The following is a 12967-nucleotide window of genomic DNA, read 5'->3' on the forward strand; positions in this document are numbered from 1 at the left end:
CGCCATCCTTTGTTTCCTGTCTCCAAGCCAGACGATTCATATCGTCTAGTTTTGGACTACAGACACTTAAACTCCTGTTGCAAAACATTTGCAGTACAAAACGCACACAGTGTAGCACTAATGAATAACATCGTGCGCAAAAAATAAAAAACAACATTAGATATCTCAAATGGTTTCTTTTGTCAAAACATTGCCCCTGAAAGCAGGTATTTGACCGCTTTCTCAACAATGGGGTCGCAGAAACAATTATGTCGACACCCACAGGGATTCAAGAATAGCCCAGAATTATTCTCAGCAAGGGTAACAGAGTTACTACAAATCTATGATGATGAGGCATTATCTTATGTCGATGACATCTATCTTACAGACGACGACCTGGAGACACACTTGAAAAGAGTGAACACCATAATACTTGGGTTCGCAGCTGAAGGGTACAAATTCAACTTTAAAAAGTCACGAATTGCCCACCTAACTGTCCTGTTTTTAGGATATGAATTATCAAGTGAAGGCAAAAGCCTTGCAGACAACTTCTTAGAGAAGTGTGCAGTACTCCAAGCACCAAAAACGCTGAAGAACTTACAATCAATACTAGGTTTCCTGAATTTCGGAAGAACACACATTCTAAATTATGCAGAGAGAGTTAAACCTCTCTATGAACTAATAAAACCTGATTTCAAACCAATTAATTGGACTCAGAAACACACAGAAATTTTAAGATCATTACAAACAGACATGTTAACTAAAACAAAACTGCAAACACGCGCAAATGAACGCAACCTTGTAATCTGAATCATCCCAGGAAGATGCGGATTCACGTACCTAACCTCTAATGAGGGAGAAACGGTACCAATAGCTTACAAATCACATTTGTACACACAAGCTGAAATGAAATTCAGTTCTACTGAAAAAATTCTAACTGCGGTTCAAACTGCTGTAGCAAAAGAAAGAGCCCTAGTCCAAGCAAGAAACATATCTGTTTTAACAGCAGTATCAGCCCTTGAGGCAGTAACAAGACCACGCATTCCAAATGCAGTGGCATTAGATCCAAAATGGATACAATGGGAAAATTCTCTTGCTGCAGAAGACGTGATACAAAAGGGGGTGATGATGGACGGAGCATCTGAACCAATCAAACACTCACACCCAGTCAAAAGATCTGGGTTTGATCCATCACCGTTCTTTAGCCCACTCTGCCACCCCAGTTCAGACATGGCTATATGCAAATCAGTCTGACCCTGTGCCTCATGGGAACAGTCCAGCCCGAACTGCCAAGCCATACCTTCGCTGGACCGGAAACAAGCTTCCGAGGACCGGTTTCTGGCATTCCAGCCATCTTCAGCCCGGCTTGCTTGAAACCAGTGGCAAAGTGAGCAAGGGACTCACGTCTGAGCATACCCTGCCACACTTATGGCGGCCAAAAGTGGCACAAAAGGGGGTGGTGATGGACGGAGCATCTGAACCAATCAAACACTCACACCCTGTCAAAAGATCTGGGTTTGATCCATCACCGTTCTTTAGCCCACTCTGCCACCCCAGTTCAGACATGGCTATATGCAAATCAGTCTGACCCTGTGCCTCATGGGAACAGTCCAGCCCGAACTGCCAAGCCATGCCTTCCCTGGACTGGAGACAAGCTTCCGAGGACCGGTTTCTGGCATTCCAGCCGTCTTCAGCCTGGCTTGCTTGAATCCAGTGGCAAATTGAGCAAGGGACTCACGTCTGAGCATACCCTGCCACCATTATGGCGGACGAAAGCGGTACAAAAGGGGGTGGTGATGGACGGAGCATCTGAACCAATCAAACACTCACACCCAGTCAAAAGATCTGGGTTTGATCCATCACCGTTCTTTAGCCCACTCTGCCACCCCAGTTCAGACATGGCTATATGCAAATCAGTCTGACCCTGTGCCTCATGGGAACAGTCCAGCCCGAACTGCCAAGCCATGCCTTCCCTGGACCGGAAACAAGCTTCCGAGGACCGGTTTCTGGCATTCCAGTGGTCTTCAGCCCGGCTTGCTTGAATCCAGTGGCAAAGTGAGCAAGGCACTCACGTCTGAGCATACCCTGCCACACTTATGGCGGCCAAAGCGGTACAATCGGTAGTAAAGGGGGTGATGATGGACGGAGCATCTGAACCAATCAAACACTCACACCCAGCCAAAAGATCTGGGTTTGATCCATCACCGTTCTTTAGCCCACTCTGCCACCCCAGTTCAGACATGGCTATATGCAAATCAGTCTGACCCTGTGCCTCATGGGAACAGTCCAGCCCGAACTGCCAAGCCATGCCTTCCCAGGACCGGAAGCAAGCTTCCGAGGACCGGTTTCTGGCATTCCAGCCATCTTCAGCCCGGCTTGCTTGAATCCAGTGGCAAAGTGTGCAAGGGACCCACGTCTGAGCATACCCTGCCACACTTATGGAAGCCAAAGCGGTACAAAAGGGGGTGATGATGGACGGAGCATCTGAACCAATCAAACACTCACACCCAGTCAAAAGATCTGGGTTTGATCCATCACCGTTCTTTAGCCCACTCTGCCACCCCAGTTCAGACATGGCTATATGCAAATCAGTCTGACCCTGGGCCTCATGGGAACAGTCCAGCCTGAACTGCCAAGCCATGCCTTCCCTGGATCGGAAACAAGCTTCCGAGGACCGGTTTCTGGCATTCCAGCCGTCTTCAGCCCGGCTTGCTTGAATCCAGTGGCAAAGTGAGCAAGGGACTCACATCTGAGTATACCCTACCACACTTATGGCGGCCAAAGCGGTACAAAAGGGGGTGATGATGGACGGAGCATCTGAACCAATCAAACACTCACACCCTGTCAAAAGATCTGGGTTTGATCCATCACCGTTCTTTAGCCCACTCTGCCACCCCAGTTCAGACATGGCTATATGCAAATCAGTCTGACCCTGTGCCTCATGGGAACAGTCCAGCCCGAACTGCCAAGCCATACCTTCGCTGGACCGGAAACAAGCTTCCGAGGACCGGTTTCTGGCATTCCAGCCATCTTCAGCCCGGCTTGCTTGAAACCAGTGGCAAAGTGAGCAAGGGACTCACGTCTGAGCATACCCTGCCACACTTATGGCGGCCAAAAGTGGCACAAAAGGGGGTGGTGATGGACGGAGCATCTGAACCAATCAAACACTCACACCCTGTCAAAAGATCTGGGTTTGATCCATCACCGTTCTTTAGCCCACTCTGCCACCCCAGTTCAGACATGGCTATATGCAAATCAGTCTGACCCTGTGCCTCATGGGAACAGTCCAGCCCGAACTGCCAAGCCATGCCTTCCCTGGACTGGAGACAAGCTTCCGAGGACCGGTTTCTGGCATTCCAGCCGTCTTCAGCCTGGCTTGCTTGAATCCAGTGGCAAATTGAGCAAGGGACTCACGTCTGAGCATACCCTGCCACCATTATGGCGGACGAAAGCGGTACAAAAGGGGGTGGTGATGGACGGAGCATCTGAACCAATCAAACACTCACACCCAGTCAAAAGATCTGGGTTTGATCCATCACCGTTCTTTAGCCCACTCTGCCACCCCAGTTCAGACATGGCTATATGCAAATCAGTCTGACCCTGTGCCTCATGGGAACAGTCCAGCCCGAACTGCCAAGCCATGCCTTCCCTGGACCGGAAACAAGCTTCCGAGGACCGGTTTCTGGCATTCCAGTGGTCTTCAGCCCGGCTTGCTTGAATCCAGTGGCAAAGTGAGCAAGGCACTCACGTCTGAGCATACCCTGCCACACTTATGGCGGCCAAAGCGGTACAATCGGTAGTAAAGGGGGTGATGATGGACGGAGCATCTGAACCAATCAAACACTCACACCCAGCCAAAAGATCTGGGTTTGATCCATCACCGTTCTTTAGCCCACTCTGCCACCCCAGTTCAGACATGGCTATATGCAAATCAGTCTGACCCTGTGCCTCATGGGAACAGTCCAGCCCGAACTGCCAAGCCATGCCTTCCCAGGACCGGAAGCAAGCTTCCGAGGACCGGTTTCTGGCATTCCAGCCATCTTCAGCCCGGCTTGCTTGAATCCAGTGGCAAAGTGTGCAAGGGACCCACGTCTGAGCATACCCTGCCACACTTATGGCAGCCAAAGCGGTACAAAAGGGGGTGATGATGGACGGAGCATCTGAACCAATCAAACACTCACACCCAGTCAAAAGATCTGGGTTTGATCCATCACCGTTCTTTAGCCCACTCTGCCACCCCAGTTCAGACATAGCTATATGCAAATCAGTCTGACCCTGGGCCTCATGGGAACAGTCCAGCCTGAACTGCCAAGCCATGCCTTCCCTGGACCGGAAACAAGCTTCCGAGGACCGGTTTCTGGCATTCCAGCCGTCTTCAGCCCGGCTTGCTTGAATCCAGTGGCAAAGTGAGCAAGGGACTCACATCTGAGTATACCCTACCACACTTATGGCGGCCAAAGCGGTACAAAAGGGGGTGATGATGGACGGAGCATCTGAACCAATCAAACACTCACACTCAGTCAAAAGATCTGGGATTTATCCATCACCGTTCTTTAGCCCACTCTGCCACCCCAGTTCAGACATGGCTATATGCAAATCAGTCTGACCCTGTGCCTCATGGGAACAGTCCAGCCCGAACTGCCAAGCCATGCCTTCCCTGGACCGGAAACAAGCTTCCGAGGACCGGTTTCTGGCATTCCAGTGGTCTTCAGCCCGGCTCTCTTGAATCCAGTGGCTAAGTGAGCAAGGGACTCACGTCTGAGCATACCCTGCCACACTTATGGCGGCCAAAGCGGTACAAGCGGTACAAAAGGGGGTGATGATGGACGGAGCATCTGAACCAATCAAACACTCACACCCAGTCAAAATATCTGGGTTTGATCCATCACCGTTCTTTAGCCCACTCTGCCACCCCAGTTCAGACATGGCTATATGCAAATCAGTCTGACCCTGTGCCTCATGGGAACAGTCCAGCCCGAACTGTCAAGCCATGCCTTCCCTTGACCGGAAACAAGCTTCCGAGGACCAGTTTCTGGCATTCCACCCGTCTTCAGCCCGGCTTGCTTGAATCCAGTGGCAAATTGAGCAAGGGACTCACGTCTGAGCATACCCTGCCACACTTATGGCGGCCAAAGCTGATTTGCATATAGCCATGTCTGAACTGGGGTGGCAGATTGGGCTAAAGAACGGTGATGGATCAAACCCAGATATTTTGACTGGGTGTGAGTGTTTGATTGGTTCAGATGCTCCTTCCATCACCACCCCCTTTTGTACCGCTTTTGGCTGCCATAAGTGTGGCAGGGTATGCTCAGACGTGAGTCCCTTGCTCACTTTGCCACTGGATTCAAGCAAGCCGGGCTGAAGACGGCTGGAATGCCAGAAACCGGTCCTCGGAAGCTTGTTTCTGGTCCAGGGAAGGCATGGCTTGGCAGTTCGGCCTGGACTGTTCCCATGAGGCACAGGGTCAGACTGAATTGCATATAGCCATGTCTGAACTGCGGTGGCAGAGTGGGCTAAAGAACGGTGATGGATCAAACCCAGATCTTTTGACTGGGTGTGAGTGTTTGATTGGTTCAGATGCTCCGTCCATCAGCACCCCCTTTTGTACCGCTTTCGGCCGCCATAAGTGTGGCAGGGTATGCTCAGACGTGAGTCCCTTGCTCAATTTGCCACTGGATTCAAGCAAGCCAGGCTGAAGACGGCTGGAATGCCAGAAACCGGTCCTCAGAAGCTTGTCTTCAGTCCAGGGAAGGCATGGCTTGGCAGTTCGGCCTGGACTGTTCCCATGAGGCACAGGGTCAGACTGATTTGCATACAGCCATGTCTGAACTGGGGTGGCAGAGTGGGATAAAGAACGGTGATGGATCAAACCCAGATCTTTTGACTGGGTGTGAGTGTTTGATTGGTTCAGATGCTCCGTCCATCACCACCCCCTTTTGTACCGCTTTTGGCCGCCATAAGTGTGGCAGGGTATGCTCACTGCAAACACAACAATGATGGACAGAATGTGGATCAATGTCACACATTCACCCCAGTCCAAAGATCTGGGCCCAAATCCATCGTTTTTCCACTCCACACCACCCTGGGTTAGACAATGGCGATATGCAAATCAGCGCTGACCCTGTGCCCCATGGGAACAGTCCAGTCCGAACTACAAAAGCCATGTCCTTCCCAGAACGGAATCAAGCATCCGAGGACCGGCCCGGTTTCGAGGTAACAACTCTCATCAGCCCGGCTAGCTTGACTCCAGTGGTGTGGAGTGCCTGGGACTCACGTCTGAGCATCCCCAGTACACTTAGAGCGGTAACTGCAAACACAACAATGATGGACAGAATGTGGATCAATGTCACACATTCACCCCAGTCCAAAGATCTGGGCCCAAATCCATCGTTTTTCCACTCCATACCACCCTGGGTTAGACAATGGCGATATGCAAATCAGCGCTGACCCTGTGCCCCATGGGAACAGTCCAGTCCGAACTACAAAAGCCATGTCCTTCCCAGAACGGAATCAAGCATCCGAGGACCGGCCCGGTTTCGAGGTAACACCTCTCATCAGCCCGGCTAGCTTGACTCCAGTGGTGTGGAGTGCCTGGGACTCACGTCTGAGCATCCCCAGTACACTTAGAGCGGTAACTGCAAACACAACAATGATGGACAGAATGTGGATCAATGTCACACATTCAGCCCAGTCCAAAGATCTGGGCCCAAATCCATTGTTTTTCCACTCCACACCACCCTGGGTTAGACAATGGCGATATGCAAATCAGCGCTGACCCTGTGCCCCATGGGAACAGTCCAGTCCGAACTACAAAAGCCATGTCCTTCCCAGAACGGAATCAAGCATCCGAGGACCGGCCCGGTTTCGAGGTAACACCTCTCATCAGCCCGGCTAGCTTGACTCCAGTGGTGTGGAGTGCCTGGGACTCACGTCTGAGCATCCCCAGTACACTTAGAGCGGTAACTGCAAACACAACAATGATGGACAGAATGTGGATCAATGTCACACATTCACCCCAGTCCAAAGATCTGGGCCCAAATCTATCGTTTTTCCACTCCACACCACCCTGGGTTAGACAATGGCGATATGCAAATCAGCGCTGACCCTGTGCCCCATGGGAACAGTCCAGTCCGAACTACAAAAGCCATGTCCTTCCCAGAACGGAATCAAGCATCCGAGGACCGGCCCGGTTTCGAGGTAACACCTCTTATCAGCCCGGCTAGCTTGACTCCAGTGGTGTGGAGTGCCTGAGACTCACGTCTGAGCATCCCCATTCGCCATTGTCTAACCCAGGGTGGTGTGGAGTGGAAAAACAATGGATTTGGGCCCAGATCTTTGGACTGGGGTGAATGTGTGACATTGATCAACATTCTGTCCATCATTTTTGTGTTTGCAGTTACCGCTCTAAGTGTACTGGGGATGCTCAGACGTGAGTCCCAGGCACTCCACACCACTGGAATCAAGCTAGCCGGGCTGAAGAGAGGTGTTACCTCGAAACCGGGCCGGTCCTCGGATGCTTGTTTCCGTTCTGGGAAGGACATGGCTTTTGTAGTTCGGACTGGATTGTTCCCATGGGGCACAGGGTCAGCGCTGATTTGCATATCGCCATTGTCTAACCCAGGGTGGTGTGGAGTGGAAAAACGATGGATTTGGGCCCAGATCTTTGGACTGGGGTGAATGTGTGACATTGATCCACATTCTGTCCATCATTGTTGTGTTTGCAGTTACCGCTCTAAGTGTACTGGGGATGCTCAGACGTGAGTCCCAGGCACTCCACACCACTGGAATCAAGCTAGCCGGGCTGAAGAGAGGTGTTACCTCGAAACCGGGCCGGTCCTCGGATGCTTGTTTCCGTTCTGGGAAGGACATGGCTTTTGTAGTTCGGACTGGACTGTTCCCATGGGGCACAGGGTCAGCGCTGATTTGCATATCGCCATTGTCTAACCCAGGGTGGTGTGGAGTGGAAAAACGATGGATTTGGGCCCAGATCTTTGGACTGGGGTGAATGTGTGACATTGATCCACATTCTGTCCATCATTGTTGTGTTTGCAGTTACCGCTCTAAGTGTACTGGGGATGCTCAGACGTGAGTCCCAGGCACTCCACACCACTGGAATCAAGCTAGCCGGGCTGAAGAGAGGTGTTACCTTGAAACCGGGCCGGTCCTCGGATGCTTGTTTCCGTTCTGGGAAGGACATGGCTTTTGTAGTTCGGACTGGACTGTTCCCATGGGGCACAGGGTCAGCGCTGATTTGCATATCGCCATTGTCTAACCCAGGGTGGTGTGGAGTGGAAAAACGATGGATTTGGGCCCAGATCTTTGGACTGGGGTGAATGTGTGACATTGATCCACATTCTGTCCATCATTGTTGTGTTTGCAGTTACCGCTCTAAGTGTACTGGGGATGCTCAGACGTGAGTCCCAGGCACTCCACACCACTGGAATCAAGCTAGCCGGGCTGAAGAGAGGTGTTACCTCGAAACCGGTCCGGTCCTCGGATGCTTGTTTCCGTTCTGGGAAGGACATGGCTTTTGTAGTTCGGACTGGACTGTTCCCATGGGGCACAGGGTCAGCGCTGATTTGCATATCGCCATTGTCTAACCCAGGGTGGTGTGGAGTGGAAAAACGATGGATTTGGGCCCAGATCTTTGGACTGGGGTGAATGTGTGACATTGATCCACATTCTGTCCATCATTGTTGTGTTTGCAGTTACCGCTCTAAGTGTACTGGGGATGCTCAGACGTGAGTCCCAGACACTCCACACCACTGGAATCAAGCTAGCCGGGATGAAGAGAGGTGTTACCTCGAAACCGGGCCGGTCCTTGGATGCTTGTTTCCGTTCTGGGAAGGACATGGCTTTTGTAGTTCGGACTGGACTGTTCCCATGGGGCACAGGGTCAGCGCTGATTTGCATATCGCCATTGTCTAACCCAGGGTGGTGTGGAGTGGAAAAATGATGGATTTGGGCCCAGATCTTTGGACTGGGGTGAATGTGTGACATTGATCCACATTCTGTCCATCATTGTTGTGTTTGCAGTTACCGCTCTAAGTGTACTGGGGATGCTCAGACGTGAGTCCCAGGCACTCCACACCACTGGAATCAAGCTAGCCGGGCTGAAGAGAGGTGTTACCTCGAAACCGGGCCGGTCCTCGGATGCTTGTTTCCGTTCTGGGAAGGACATGGCTCTTGTAGTTCAGACTGGACTGTTCCCATGGGGCACAGGGTCAGCGCGGATTTGCATATCGCCTTTGTCTAACCCAGGGTGGTGTGGAGTGGAAAAACGATGGATTTGGGCCCAGATCTTTGGACTGGGGTGAATGTGTGACATTGATCCACATTCTGTCCATCATTGTTGTGTTTGCAGTTACCGCTCTAAGTGTACTGGGGATGCTCAGACGTGAGTCCCAGGCACTCCACACCACTGGAATCAAGCTAGCCGGGCTGAAGAGAGGTGTTACCTCGAAACCGGGCCGGTCCTCGGATGCTTGTTTCCGTTCTGGGAAGGACATGGCTTTTGTAGTTCGGACTGGACTGTTCCCATGGAGCACAGGGTCAGCGCTGATTTGCATATCGCCATTGTCTAACCCAGGGTGGTGTGGAGTGGAAAAACGATGGATTTGGGCCCAGATCTTTGGACTGGGGTGAATGTGTGACATTGATCCACATTCTGTCCATCATTGTTGTGTTTGCAGTTACCGCTCTAAGTGTACTGGGGATGCTCAGACGTGAGTCCCAGGCACTCCACACCACTGGAATCAAGCTAGCCGGGCTGAAGAGAGGTGTTACCTCGAAACCGGGCCGGTCCTCGGATGCTTGTTTCCGTTCTGGGAAGGACATGGCTTTTGTAGTTCGGACTGGACTGTTCCCATGGAGCACAGGGTCAGCGCTGATTTGCATATCGCCATTGTCTAACCCAGGGTGGTGTGGAGTGGAAAAACGATGGATTTGGGCCCAGATCTTTGGACTGGGGTGAATGTGTGACATTGATCCACATTCTGTCCATCATTGTTGTGTTTGCAGTTACCGCTCTAAGTGTACTGGGGATGCTCAGACGTGAGTCGCAGGCACTCCACACCACTGGAATCAAGCTAGCCGGGCTGAAGAGAGGTGTTACCTCGAAACCGGGCCGGTCCTCGGATGCTTGTTTCCGTTCTGGGAAGGACATGGCTTTTGTAGTTCGGACTGGACTGTTCCCATGGGGCACAGGGTCAGCGCTGATTTGCATATCGCCATTGTCTAACCCAGGGTGGTGTGGAGTGGAAAAACGATGGATTTGGGCCCAGATCTTTGGACTGGGGTGAATGTGTGACATTGATCCACATTCTGTCCATCATTGTTGTGTTTGCAGTTACCGCTCTAAGTGTACTGGGGATGCTCAGACGTGAGTCCCAGGCACTCCACACCACTGGAATCAAGCTAGCCGGGCTGAAGAGAGGTGTTACCTCGAAACCGGGCCGGTCCTCGGATGCTTGTTTCCGTTCTGGGAAGGACATGGCTTTTGTAGTTCGGACTGGACTGTTCCCATGGGGCACAGGGTCAGCGCTGATTTGCATATCGCCATTGCCTAACCCAGGGTGGTGTGGAGTGGAAAAACGATGGATTTGGGCCCAGATCTTTGGACTGGGGTGAATGTGTGACATTGATCCACATTCTGTCCATCATTGTTGTGTTTGCAGTTACCGCTCTAAGTGTACTGGGGATGCTCAGACGTGAGTCCCAGGCACTCCACACCACTGGAATCAAGCTAGCCGGGCTGAAGAGAGGTGTTACCTCGAAACCTGGCCGGTCCTCGGATGCTTGTTTCCGTTCTGGGAAGGACATGGCTTTTGTAGTTCGGACTGGACTGTTCCCATGGGGCACAGGGTCAGCGCTGATTTGCATATCGCCATTGTCTAACCCAGGGTGGTGTGGAGTGGAAAAACGATGGATTTGGGCCCAGATCTTTGGACTGGGGTGAATGTGTGACATTGATCCACATTCTGTCCATCATTGTTGTGTTTGCAGTTACCGCTCTAAGTGTACTGGGGATGCTCAGACGCGAGTCCCAGGCACTCCACACCACTGGAATCAAGCTAGCCGGGCTGAAGAGAGGTGTTACCTCGAAACCGGGCCGGTCCTCGGATGCTTGTTTCCGTTCTGGGAAGGACATGGCTTTTGTAGTTCGGACTGGACTGTTCCCATGGGGCACAGGGTCAGCGCTGATTTGCATATCGCCATTGTCTAACCCAGGGTGGTGTGGAGTGGAAAAACGATGGATTTGGGCCCAGATCTTTGGACTGGGGTGAATGTGTGACATTGATTCACATTCTGTCCATCATTGTTGTGTTTGCAGTTACCGCTCTAAGTGTACTGGGGATGCTCAGACGTGAGTCCCAGGCACTCCACACCACTGGAATCCAGCTAGCCGGGCTGAAGAGAGGTGTTACCTCGAAACCGGTCCGGTCCTCGGATGCTTGTTTCCGTTCTGGGAAGGACATGGCTTTTGTAGTTCGGACTGGACTGTTCCCATGGGGCACAGGGTCAGCGCTGATTTGCATATCGCCATTGTCTAACCCAGGGTCGTGTGGAGTGGAAAAACGATGGATTTGGGCCCAGATCTTTGGACTGGGGTGAATGTGTGACATTGATCCACATTCTGTCCATCATTGTTGTGTTTGCAGTTACCGCTCTAAGTGTACTGGGGATGCTCAGACGTGAGTCCCAGGCACTCCACACCACTGGAATCAAGCTAGCCGGGCTGAAGAGAGGTGTTACCTCGAAACCGGGCCGGTCCTCGGATGCTTGTTTCCGTTCTGGGAAGGACATGGCATTTGTAGTTCGGACTGGACTGTTCCCATGGGGCACAGGGTCAGCGCTGATTTGCATATCGCCATTGTCTAACCCAGGGTGGTGTGGAGTGGAAAAACGATGGATTTGGGCCCAGATCTTTGGACTGGGGTGAATGTGTGACATTGATCCACATTCTGTCCATCATTGTTGTGTTTGCAGTTACCGCTCTAAGTGTACTGGGAATGCTCAGACGTGAGTCCCAGGCACTCCACACCACTGGAATCAAGCTAGCCGGGCTGAAGAGAGGTGTTACCTCGAAACCGGGCCGGTCCTTGGATGCTTGTTTCCGTTCTGGGAAGGACATGGCTTTTGTAGTTCGGACTGGACTGTTCCCATGGGGCACAGGGTCAGCGCTGACTTGCATATCGCCATTGTCTAACCCAGGGTGGTGTGGAGTGGAAAAACGATGGATTTGGGCCCAGATCTTTGGACTGGGGTGAATGTGTGACATTGATCCACATTCTGTCCATCATTGTTGTGTTTGCAGTTACCGCTCTGAGGGTATGCTCAGACGTGAGTCCCTTGCTCACTTTGCCACTGGATTCAAGCAAGCCGGGCTGAAGACCACTGGAATGCCAGAAACCGGTCCTCGGAAGCTTGTTTCCGGTCCAGGGAAGGCATGGCTTGGCAGTTCGGGCTGGACTGTTCCCATGAGGCACAGGGTCAGACTGATTTGCATATAGCCATGTCTGAACTGGGGTGGCAGAGTGGGCTAAAGAACGGTGATGGATCAAACCCAGATCTTTTGACAGGGTGTGAGTGTTTGATTGGTTCAGATGCTCCGTCCATCACCACCCCCTTTGTGCCACTTTTGGCCGCCATAAGTGTGGCAGGGTATGCTCAGACGTGAGTCCCTTGCTCACTTTGCCACTGGTTTCAAGCAAGCCGGACTGAAGATGGCTGGAATGCCAGAAACCGGTCCTCGGAAGCTTGTTTCCGGTCCAGCGAAGGTATGGCTTGGCAGTTCGGGCTGGACTGTTCCCATGAGGCACAGGGTCAGACTGATTTGCATATAGCCATGTCTGAACTGGGGTGGCAGAGTGGGCTAAAGAACGGTGATGGATCAAACCCAGATCTTTTGACTGGGTGTGAGTGTTTGATTGGTTCAGATGCTCCGTCAATCACCACCCCCTTTTGTACCGCAGACGACGTGAAACAC

Source organism: Lissotriton helveticus, chromosome 6 (genome assembly GCF_964261635.1).
Source record: "Lissotriton helveticus chromosome 6, aLisHel1.1, whole genome shotgun sequence".
Classification (NCBI taxonomy): Eukaryota; Metazoa; Chordata; class Amphibia; order Caudata; family Salamandridae; genus Lissotriton; species Lissotriton helveticus.